This window comes from Astatotilapia calliptera, chromosome 4, assembly GCF_900246225.1.
Source record: "Astatotilapia calliptera chromosome 4, fAstCal1.2, whole genome shotgun sequence".
NCBI lineage: Eukaryota > Metazoa > Chordata > Actinopteri > Cichliformes > Cichlidae > Astatotilapia > Astatotilapia calliptera.
This window is the reverse complement of record NC_039305.1, coordinates 14,314,329-14,326,644: the sequence shown is the minus strand read 5'-3', so window position 1 is coordinate 14,326,644 and position 12,316 is coordinate 14,314,329. Positions and strand designations below refer to the sequence as shown.

The window sequence follows — 12,316 nt, the reverse complement described above, 5'->3', positions numbered from 1 at the left end:
CAAGCATGTAGCAAAGGGGGCAAGGATGAGCCCTGGCAGAGAAACCTAGATAAAGCTCTATTTTCCTCCAATTAAGCAATTCCACTGTTCCTAAGCCTAATTGTGTGCACACTGGGACTGGGCCTGGGATGGACCTTCTCCCCATTGGCTGCCTCCCCTGGTCCCATTGTTCCAGAAGATGCCAGGAGAGAGAGAGAGCCGAGCTCTGCCCTGCCAAGGCAGACCTAACAAGGCCTACGCTGGAGGGTAATAAGGCCTGATCATTAAAACGCATTAGGCCACAAGCAGAACGAGGCACACTCAGGGGCTGGGATAAGAGCTGGATGACTGTATATTTCCAAGGTGACTGTGAGGTGTTCTGTGAACAATATAGTGTGTTGGTGCATGAGAAAAACCGTCACACAGGCAGCATGTGGAGAGAGGAGGTCTGGCCACAGGCCCACTGGACCTCTCTCAAAGAATGTGGGGAAGGAGCGAAAGAGGCCGTAGAGGCTTTCTGCACAGGGAGAGACTCCTTTTGCTCCCTCCCTGAGGCCCCCACTATGTAATCCATAAACCTTCTCAGAACTGTGAGCACAGGTGCTCCTCACATCCACAGCCCACTGGCTGCATTGTTTATCCAGTCAGCTGATGATCAGTTCAGCCGCAGGTCAACCATAACATCCATCCGAGAGAAAGACTGTGGTCAGACGGAAAGGCATTTATCACCATCGCTATTCAGGCAACGACTCTCTCCCACAACATTTAGTCATTGCAGAGAAAAGTCTCTCATCTCCACCATAAAGCCAGATGTCCACAGAGCTCCAGCTGTGCGTCTTTGTGGTGGCATTCCACGCTCACAGGATGTGTGTGTGTAATTTTCTTGCTGTATATTTCCTTTTCCTTCCCTTAATTCATACTTGGCCATATGTAGGGAACTGGACTGCTGCTGGGAGCAACAACTTGCACCGAGTGCTAGCCAGAGTTATAGGTCTGACAGCCTTTGGCTGCTGTAGTTGGTTCCTCAGAGGATATGTACTATTAAGGCTGTCCACCGTGCCAGTCTCTAAAATCAGATCATGGGTGTGGTATTCACCCCCTCCTCAATTTTCCATGTGTCTTGAGATTGCACCGCAACCGTGACATCATTCAGTTTTGGTCCAAACTGTGAGGGAACGGCAGCTGTTTTATGGTGGAAAAGGTGGAACTCAAAGGCGTACTCCTGCGTCAGCATTACCACGAGGTTTGTGGTAGAGAGATGGTGGGAACCCAGGGTGCACTTGTGCTTAATACCTTAAACGAGGCCCAATACAAATGGACACCATAGATTTGATTGTTACATTGTGCTTTTTGCATTGCCGCCAAAGAAATCCTCATCTAAAGTCTAAAAGGTGGCAGAAGCAAGTTGGTTTTTTTTCACAGTTTCATGTAAAACCACAACAATATGTTTGCTACTTAAGAGGGGAAAAAACACTGTGCGGAGGGCAAGGATTGCTACCAGTAAGTGGGTGGGATGTAAGTTGCACAAACCTGCTTGGTAAAGCCAAGTTGAGTGTTCGAATTAATATCACAGTGGGGCTCCGTAGCTGCTAGGGATTACAGGCGAGCTGAAAGGCAACTCAGCAGCAGGGGAGGGAGGATTACAGTGGTCAGTGAATGAGGCAGCATGCAGTGAAAACAAGGCACCTGATACACACTTGCGTTTATCTTCCCAGGGATAAGAGCTGCAGCACTTGAGATTTCCCATGGCAGAGCCTGTCCTTTCTGGGGTTTGCATTTGTAGAGAGTTAACGCTAATCAGATGAACAGCCTCGTGCTTCATGCATTAGGGAAATGTCACGTCTCGAACGCGTTTGGCGGGGTCGTGCATTCAAGCTCGTTACCAGTGATCGAGGAGATGCAAGTGTTGTGCCAGAAGAAATGTCTTTGTACTGAAGCTAGGCGGAGAAGAGAGGATGGTCAGTTTTTGGATACATTTCTAAGAAAGCTGTGCCTATTTGAAGATAAGTCGCAATGAATGAGTTGCCTGTTTTCATTAATTAATTAAATTATTGCCAAAACGCTAAGGCAATGTAATCATTCAATTGCTTACCACTAACTGTACATAAAGGGTGGATAAAACCACTTTGGCATCATCCACTGGTTAGTAAAGTCCTCTCTTGTAGCGTCAAGCTGAACATTGTATGTAAATCTCAATACCTGAATGTAGATAAACTTGTATATAATAGTAAATCACTTCCAGACGAATCAAATCTTTTACTCTTAATCATTGCCACGTGCTTGCTGAATGACACAGACATATTTTGGAGCGCTGCAGACTGATGTGTCTGTATGGGTCACACTCTTGGACCCATGCATTAAGAATAGACAAAGTGCATACAGTGACTTGACTCATTCTAGTTTGAAAACTGAAAAAGACCAGTGCATACCGCTTTGCTCCCAGGCTGGCTGGGGCTCACGCACCGTGCATTTTTCTCCAGTTAAACTGTAACCACTAATCACCTCACGGCCTCACTGCTTCCTCCTCGAGCAGACCATTCCTGTGTCCCCAGGGTGGGTTAAACTACCCCTCAGCCCCCTGCCCCGAGGGGATATATGGTCTACCCTTTTCTTAAATCACCTGTGTGGGACATCCTAAATGAGTGCTCGGGTTTAGCTTTTTCTGTGAGGATCGGTGAAGTTTAGGGTCAGTTCCTCTGCTGCAAGTGTGCAGTCCTGCATTTCCAAAATAAACACAGACAACTCAGTGCTTCACTCCAACCACCCCGCCCTACCTCTTCCCATTCTCTTTAAAGCGCCTTCTGCACTCCCTGCTCAGTATTTCTATCATGAGAGAATTTCAGCTCGCAAAGCCTTGCAGACAATATGCAGACCATGTCTGGGGCAGGGCACTGCTGATGAGGAAAGATAGAGAAAGAGAGCTAAGACATGGGAGATTTTAGAGGAAGACGCTCTCTTTTTTTCCCTTTTATTCTCCTTTCCTTTTTACTTTTTGTACTTTTGGTCCATTTCCAGCTTCATTGTTACTGTTTAACTTGCAAATGAAAGTAAAAGTAGATCTAGTTTGACCCTTTAAGGGATCAGAAAGCTGAGTTAAGGGATCTGCCAGTTGTACAGTAATATACCCAAAGTATTGTGGTTGAAGTGGAGCCGCAGCTGGTTTATGTTATTATTACTTGCTCGGTCAACACCCTGGATTCTGTCGTATGTGCAGTCCAGTTTGACTTTGTGTGTTTGCTTGTTTGAGGAGAAAAGAAAGGGAGGAGCTCTGCCCGTGAGTATGGCTGAGGAGTATCGGACTGGGAAGGGAGGAATTGTGAGGGTTTCTTTTTTTTTCTTTTTAAGAGAAGGGGGTGAGGGAGAGAGATGGGTGAGGCATTTCTAAGATTCACATAAGGCTCTCAAGTCTGGGCCTGGGCCTGGCTCTCTGTCTGGGCATATCCAATCCTGTCAGCTAGCTTCCAGACTTTGCCCCCTTCACCCCCCTCCCTCCTACCACCCTCTTCCCCTCCATCCCTAATTCCCTGAGACGCCATTTCCTCCTCGCGTTCAACTCGGCTTCTATTCCCTTCTCTTCCTCCGTCCTTCCCTTACGTTTTTTGTCTCCCACTTTCCATGAGCTCCCAGCTTCGTGTACATTACATAAGACATTCTCCATCTTATACATGCAGTAAAAGAGAGAGAGTTAGAGGGGGGAAAAGTTTGGCCTCTTAGTGTTTGTACCTTCTCTGTGGTGTTGTGGAGATGTTGCCAGCACTAATTTAATTCATATGTACCGTGGTTGTTTTCCCTTTTTTTCCCTCTTACCAGGGAGCCTTATGTAATTTGGGAATGTTTTAAGTTTGAGGCTGCTTTTTGAGACTAATTCTGACCTCAGACGCTTCTGTGAAACAGCCTCACTGTTTTTATTTGCTCGCTAAAAGTGAATTGGCTTCAGTGGCCATCTTAACTATTGATGGTCGCCATCTGAAAGCCGCGTACTCGCTCTTTGTTTGCTCGTGTCTTTAATAATCGGTGCTGTCAGTCATAGTTGACTTTGCCATTCCTTATCTGATTCTAAAGTGTTGGCATTGATTCAGATGCAAGAGCATGGCTATTTTCTTGACCTTCAGCTCTAACTGAGACTCTTTCTCAGGCTGCCGATGTGCGGTTTGTTCCACAACACATTTATTTGGTTCTTCGCCGTTCGATCTCTCGTTTCGCCAAAACGAGAGGAGGAATCGGCACCAGATCTTTCTGACGCTCAGCTCCAACTGATTGCACGACTTGGACGCGTCAACAAATTTAAATCGAGAGTTTAGTGCTGTTCCATTTTACAGCATTATGCTCAACCCTGTCTGTCGCCATCTCAGTCACCCTCCATCTGTCCCTTTGCATCTGTCTCTCTGCTCTCTTTTTCCCTGCTTCCCACTCTTGGATGGAGCTTCAAAAAAAAAAAAAGGGAAAAAAAGATGAAAGCTGCAGGGTGGAGCCTGTCACCAGTTGAGCTAGAACACAGAAATACAGAGAAAAAAGGAGAGGGGTGGGAGACAAAGGTAGAAAAAGAGAGAGGGAGAGAAAAGACTGTCATATTGACCTTGTCATATTGCCAGCCATGGTGGGAGGAGACATGGGGCGGCGGGTTACTCAGAGAAAACAGGCGCTCCATGTGAGGAGGGAGAACACAGGGCTGCCATTAAGTTGGCAGAGCCTCACAAGGAAAAGACAACACAAGCTTTGTGCCTACATGTATACGTGCGATCACTGGAGAGGGACGAAGAAGGGCTAAAATGGAGGTATAGCAGACAGTCTGGGAGTTGGGGGTACACTGAGATTTAAAGAAGCAGGAGCTCCACAACAGTGCTGCTGCTGTCCATAACATGAAAACATGCATCACGTCACTTAGTCTACTAATTGCTCTCTGCTGTTGTGCATTTCTCCCTCTTCCTGTTTTCCTTCCTTTTCATTATGCTTTGGCTTGGAAAGCAAAGCCCCTCTTCTGTCCCTCCTCTTTGTACATGAACACATTCGTGCACACGTATAGACCCACATGCTAATAAAGCCGCACCAGTGGAGACACTCCCAGAGCACATCTGGGCCCGTGCCCCGCCTTCTTTGTTATTGCCATTCAGTACAGTTGGTGCACAGGTGTCGCCCAGCCCCGCTTGAGAGAAAGCGACAGGGGTGAAGGAGTTTAAAAGTTAAAGGTGCAGCAGACGTAAGCCTGCAAAATAAAGAGAGCGCCCACCGACTCCGTGCCTCGCCTCGAGCCTACAGGAGGCCGCGTTGCATAAAGTTGTTGTTGGAATCATATTACCGAGGCTATTGAATAAGAAGACCTACTTCCCAGGGATTTCTCTATTGAGTTGCAAGCAAATGAAAGTGGCTGGAGTCAGTGTGTAAAAAGAAAGGGGTTTGTTTCTCATGCGTGTGGTGCTATAATATTCCCGTCCAGGAAATGACTGTGAGACAGACGAACCCCTCCCAAAAGCTGGAGCGGTACCACAGCGCTCTGAACTGGTCTGAACTCCACAGCACACAGCTAAGCATGCAGCTCACTCGTGCATGGGTTCGTACCCAAGAGCCGGACAGTCGGTATGTCTGTGTGTGCCCGCACTGTGTGGATGCATACTATAATTCGCACCCCAATCCTTGATGAATCAATAGACCACAGGGACAGATCCACCGGTGCTAAAAGTAATTCAGTTCTTCTTAATGTGCCTCAGTTTCTATAAGTATCAACCCTAATAAAATGCCCTCTGACTGTTTTGAACTTTGTAGAGGAGAAAGGGAAAGAGGGGGTTCTCTGACTTTCCCATGCTTTCTTACTCAGATGCTTTATTCTGGGATGTTACCAGTGAGAAAATAACTTGTCCCGTTGAGAGTTCAGCTGAAGACGTTTTATGCACTCTGAGATGTTTTGAAAAGAGTTTAAAGCTCTCATCGTAATTTAAGTATATACTTTCATACATCCTCAAATTTTAGTGTACACACCTGTTGGCTTTGAGCTGAAGTCATTTCTCTTTAGGCTTAAATCCTGAGCTGGGTTTTAGGGAGTGGTCAACAATAGCTTGTGTGTGTGTGTGTGTGTGTTGCTGAGACAACCTGCTAATTTAAAGATTTAGGCAGGTGCCAGTGCTTTGCATTCCTATCCTGACCTTGCGCTCATTTCTGCTGCCTTTAGGGGAGGTCTGCCTCGGCACAGTTGGTAAAGCAGATGTGGGTCCACGCGCTCGTGGAATCTTTTTTTTTTTAAATTCATAACATAAGTTTAAATCTTTTTAGTTACTTTAAAGTGCTATACGATTCAGACTTTTAGTGGAAAGAATTTCACTCCACGTCTGTTGTATATACATAGTATTAACATATTTCATCTGCACTGCCCCACCAAGGAAATGAAGAGGAAAGGAGGTTTACTTTGAGAGAAATGCAGACTTCCAAATCAAACAATGAAATTCGCTCCTTCGCTTAAATGTCATATCGCACGTCTGGCTGTTAGAATAATGCTAATGTTTGTGTGAGTCAGCTGGAATGACAGCATCTAGTGTGGGAGTAGCAAAGAACCGTCACTTCCGAAATACAGACCCTTTTCAGTAAATCCCAGCAAAACAGCCGCAGCTGGTTAGTAGGCTGATGTGAGGATGGGTGTGGGGGTGGAGAGTCCCGATGTTTGATAAATTAAATTATTTCAGAAGTTCCTTCAGTAGATGTAATTTAGTGTGCTCGAAAGAGGATATACAGCTGAACGCACGCAAGCAAAAAAAATCACCCAAACTTTTGCTTTGGGAAACATAAATGCTCACTTTTATCATAGCTGTTTTGTTTTTTTCCTTCTTCTATCACCCAGAGCTCACACAGTGTCGGGCTGTTTTAACTTCCTCTCTCATTGGCTTCATTCCTTCCTTTCTTTCGTCTCCCCACCTCCCTTCTTTCCTCCGCCGTTGCTTTCCTACTGAGTGTGGTGTGGTGACGCCCCTGCTTGGCTGGTGCTCCAACTCCAGACCCTGTGATTGCGCGCAGGAGTCAGAGGATTGCATCACTGCCTGTGGGGAGCGGCCACAGGAATGGACTGAAGGGGGGGCAGCAGGGAAAAGAGAGATAAAGAGTCGTGAGAGAAGTCAACAAATGAGAGGGAAAAGAAGGGGAGAGAGCGATGACAGACGCTGAGTATATAGATGTAAAAAGTGAAGAGCAAGTCAAGAGGGAATGGAGATGAGGCATGTTTTGTTTATGTGGAAGTATATGAGAGCAAAGAGGAGATGAGGAGTGAGGGCTGGAGGGAATGCAGTCGGTAGGCTGCAGAGGGGAGACGGGCCCAGCAGAGTTACTGTGGAGGTCAAAGTAAGCCTGGGTGGGGATGCCAATCAGATATTCAGATCTTCTCTTCTCTTCTCTTCTCTTCTCTTCTCTTCTCTTCTCTTCTCTTCTCTTCTCTTCTCTTCTCTTCTCTTCTCTTCTCTTCTCTTCTCTTCTCTTCTCTTCTCTTCTCTTCTCTTCTCTTCTCACGGATGGCAGTAGAGCTGAGTTCACTGGTTGCTATTGCCCCACTGGTGCATCACCAGATGCCAAATGTTGTGAAATGCCCTGCGTTATTGTAAGATTACTCACCGCTCTTCAAAGCCTGCGGTACCGCTGTGTGAAGTGCCTTAAGCATTAGCGTCGGATGGGTTCACCGCTTAAACATTCATCAAACAGCCAGAGTAGATGTCCTCGTTTTGGGGGGGGGGGGGGGGGGGGGTAGCTTGTTAGCACTGATTGCTGTCCTGATGCTACGATATACATTTAAACTGTTAATTAAAACCTTATGTGGCCCATCTGATTGTGAATGGGGAATAGGTGGGAGAAAAACAATCCAGTGACTCAAAACACATGCTGCTACACGTGGGCTCACAGTCACGTACAGTTCATGTCATACAACAGCTCATAAACTATAGCCGGGTAGGAAGGTTCCTAGCCTCGCGCCAATATGTAGCAGTTGTCTCCTGCTTTACCTGCCTCTTCCTTTATTTTTTCCATCTTACTACATAAAAAAAAACATACATAATATTGTGAGACACTGATACAAGAGTAACTGGCAAATTAAAGCAGTTCTATACTTTTTTAACATACCTCTATTCTCTTTCCTTCTATTCACCCACTCTCATCACTCCTCACCTAACCAAGACTGCCACAATCCCTGGTTTAGCGGGCCATAAGGCTTACAGACACATTGTGAAATCTCAGTCAAATGGCTTTTTAAAGATCATTCGAGGCCTAATCTCACTATATGGCAGACTAAGTGGAATTGCTGCTTTGTTGTCAGGTCTGGTCTGAGTGCTGTTACTGCTCCATACGCAGCCTGGTGGAGTGTGTTGATTCAAATTAAACATACACAGCACATCAACCCATAGCTTCTAGTAACAGATAACTGATGTCAGGGGGCAAGACCTTACACTTTCACTGTAAAAATAAATAAATAGATGAAATGAAATTAAAAAACCCCTCTAATGTGCTCCACTTTTCCTCTATACCGGACTTTCCGCCTGAATAAGCCATGAAATGTATTTGACCAATTCTAATCAGACTACAAATGGAAACCATAAAGCTGCTGTTATCCCACAGATTCTGTACATCTATGGGGAATAAATCAGAGATTAAAGCGATTATAAACATTGACATCAAAACCTCTCTAGTGGATAAACTATGTGATAATAACACACTTTCTAAATTAACCCCAGGCATTATGAGTGCATATAAACATCATTAGTGCATATCCTACAGGTCTAAAGTGCAAGTCTGTAACATGAAACTACGGTAAATACCTGGTAGTTTCCTCTAAGGGATCAAATAACTGGGGGAGCAGGTAAGAGACAAGCTGCACCCTTGGACAGGTTGTAGGCCTAACACAGACAGAGAGAAACGGCCGTTTACACCTACAGCCAATTTAAAATCACTAGTTAACCCAAACCAATGCTTGTCTTTGGACTGTGGGAGGAAGCAGAATACTGGAAGAGAACCCAGAGACGGGGATAACCTCCAAACTTGACTGAGGAAGGCTCCACTTTGGATGCAAACCACAACCTTCTTCTTGTAAGGCAACAGTGCTAAGCACCACCCAGCCACCATTTCCCAATATTGGCTATTATTATTATATCTCTATATATATTTATATGCCACATTCCCCTTTTGCAACCTCAGTTGGATTGCTAAATAAACGACCAAATTATTAATGTTTATAAAAGTTGGTGTCTCACCAGCAGCTGTATTGCTAAAGAAATAAGAATTATTATAATGGAAAACAGAGAAGAGCAGAAAATACTTATATAATAGATGGTATTGCATTTCTTTATAGTGATCACAACTTTGTGCAACTGCTCTACAGTGAAATTATAAGTCAAGTTTACACTGCAGTGATAAAGAAAAAAAATGCTTTTATTAACCAAAAGCTTTACATCACAAGAAACACCACTGTAAGTGTGTGCTCGTCCCTTCTGTTGTAGCAGTCGCCTTTTGACAACAAACCACAAGTGCGACCCGCCCTCCTCGTTCAGTGCCTCCCTCCCTCCTGGCACCTTCCCTCCCTCCCTGCCTTCTGCCTGGAATTCCTGAGTGTCTGAATGCTCTGGCTGGAGGCCATCAGTAGCTCGCTGAGAAGTTTCCTGTTGCACCCTCTCCCTCCTTCACTCCATCTATCCCTTCCTTTTCTCCTTCTTTCTTTCCCTTGCTCTTTTCGCCTCTGCTCTGTTGTGTCTCGGGCCTCTTTCTTCTTCTCTATGTCGGCACCTTTTATCTCTTCCCTGTCTTTTATTTGTAGATGATGTATGCCTAATGTCTTTTTAAAACCCTCAAAAGAGCAAGTGGCAATTTTGTGCTTATTCTTCCCTGAAGCATGTTAACACATGTGCCCCCCCCCCCCCCCTATATATATTCCAGCCACTGTGACTCCAGCAAAAATAGTTTTTCCTCAATAGCCCTTCCCTTGTGGCTCCATGCTTGCTGCTATTACATAATCCTGTGTAAGATCCTGTGTGCCTTTTTGCAGTAGAGTCAAAGACAAGAGGTAAAGGTTTGAAGGAAAAGTATGAAAAATTGGAGACACCAGTAAAACTTTTTGAAATCCTTATTATGCATATGTTTTTTTAAATAAAATGTTTTAATACAGGAATTGGCTTTGCAGTATTTAAAGCAGAATCTTGTGTAGTATTCAATCAGAGGAATGTAAGTAAAGTAAAGTAAAATTTTATTTATATAGCACCTTTCAAGATACTATCACAAAGTGCTTCACAGAAGCTAGAGCATAAAACATAACATTAAATGTGATAAGAGTGAAGGTGGAATATTAACATAAAGGGATAACGAAGCAGTAAATGTAAGAAGAGCAAAAAAAGCAAATAATGAAGAAATAAATATAAGAAGAAAAGGGGAATATGGGGCCCAGAGGAGTAGGAGGAGGAGTGGAAACTGAGGTTTCCTGTTTGAGGAGGTGGCTGGCTGAAGAGGACAGAAGCAGGGGAAAAAAAACCCTCTCCTGTGTGTGTGTTTGTGTGTTGAGTGATCCATCAGGGGCTTAAACGAGGGGGGGGGGTGTATGTGTCAGCAGAGGTGGGGTCACTTGCGGTTATTACTTCGAGCAACATCGGCGATGAGACAAGTGTGAGGGAAAGAGTGACCATTTTTGGGTCTGTTTTTCGTGCGTCTCTAAATGCAAAGATTCGAATCATCGGCCTTTAACGCGGCTCAGCTGATGATGAACGAAAACGCCTTTGTCGCATCCTTCTCGAATTGATCTCACCTTTGACACGAATCCATGTAAATCTGACTCTTGAGGAAAACTGCAGATTGGAGTCACAGTTGTTTAGAGTACTGCGCTCGTTTGCTTGAAAATGTGAGGGTATTGTTTATTTCCTCTAGGCCTGGGTCACAGATGTTGAACAGGGGTCAGAGGTCACACCACACCCTCACCTGTTGGATATAAAGTCCTGCAGGTTTCAACATGACTGGTGCTGCAGCTGTGGGTCGCTACACATCAGCGCCAAGCCACAGAAAACCTAGAAACACATTTACTAAGAGAGTTACTGACCTTTAGTTCATTAAATGTGCCAGGCAGCCGTTGTGTTTGCTTTGTGATGGCAGAAAGTCCACATTTAGGTCTCAGTAACCCCATAATTGTTCTGTTTAAAATGTGATTTAACCACACCGTGCTATAAAAAGTTTTTGGATTTCTGAGTGGACTATACTGGCTCTGATTATGTTCTATCAACTGATATATGCGCATACACATAAGAAGACTCCTTACTGCATGCATACTCTTCCACGTGCATCTTCAAATAATCTATTCCATTCTACTCTATAGACATAGTGCTGTGCTAAAGTCTTGAAGCACTCATCATTTATTTATGTTTTGTTAAGAAAATAAGTGCAGTGATTTATTCAACAAACAAGTGCAAACATACATGGAAATGCAGTATATTTGTGCTTATAGTTCTAATGAGTTTGAAAGTCAGTATTTGGTAAAATCATCTTTATTCTTCAAAACAGCCTGAACTCTCTCAGCCAAGCTTCATTGTAATTTCTTTAAGTCGTTTGCAGGACTAGTTCTCCAGGCTTCTTGAAGGACATTCATTCTTTGGATGTTGGTCGCCTTTTTTGTTCCATTCTCTGCTATGATGATCTCACGTTGCTTTAATAATGTTGAGGTCCAGGCTCTGGGGAAGCCATTGTGTGTGTGAGTGTGTGCGATTCTTCTTCTTTTAAATCCAGGTAGGCTTTTACTGCATTGGGAGTGTGTTGGGGATCATTGTCATGCAAAAAATAAAGCCATTCCCAGTCAGATGCTTTCCAGATGCTACTGCACGGTCGATCAAAATCTGACGGTACTTTTCATAGTTTCAGCAATTTTGACAATATCCTCAACACCACTGACTGAAATGCAGCTCCAAACTATGACAGAGCCTTCACCGTGTTTTCCCTCCCTGTTTCCCTTCCTTAAGAATGACTTCTTGACTCTTCCACTGAGACTATTTCTGATGGGGCTTCGGTGAACAGTAGTTGAATCAACACAAGGACCAGATGCATCTCTCAGGTCCTGTGTCATTGTTTTTTTTTTTCAATTTCCTAAGGAAATGACTTTCAGATACTGCTCTAGATAGTTTGCTTTTTTTTAGGACAAGATTGCGCTACACACCACTCCAAGTTATGCCAACCTTTTGGCTAATAGCTCTTTGGGAATCACCTTTTTGGTTGTTTAAAAAAACCTTTCATGCCCGTGAAACTGTGTCATATTTGGCATTTTGTGTTTTCGTGACAGCTATGACAAAACTTTAAAGGAACTTCAGAAAGCCTAGAGAACTATTCCTCAAGACCACTTACAAAACTACAA

At 44.3% G+C, this 12,316-nt stretch overlaps 1 protein-coding gene across 2 annotated transcripts in view; it reads left to right on the top strand.

Annotated features, from left to right (window-relative positions):
• glis2b (GLIS family zinc finger 2b) overlaps window positions 1-12,316 on the top strand; it is a 30,664-nt gene that overhangs the window by 852 nt on the left and 17,496 nt on the right. The window lies entirely within an intron of this gene.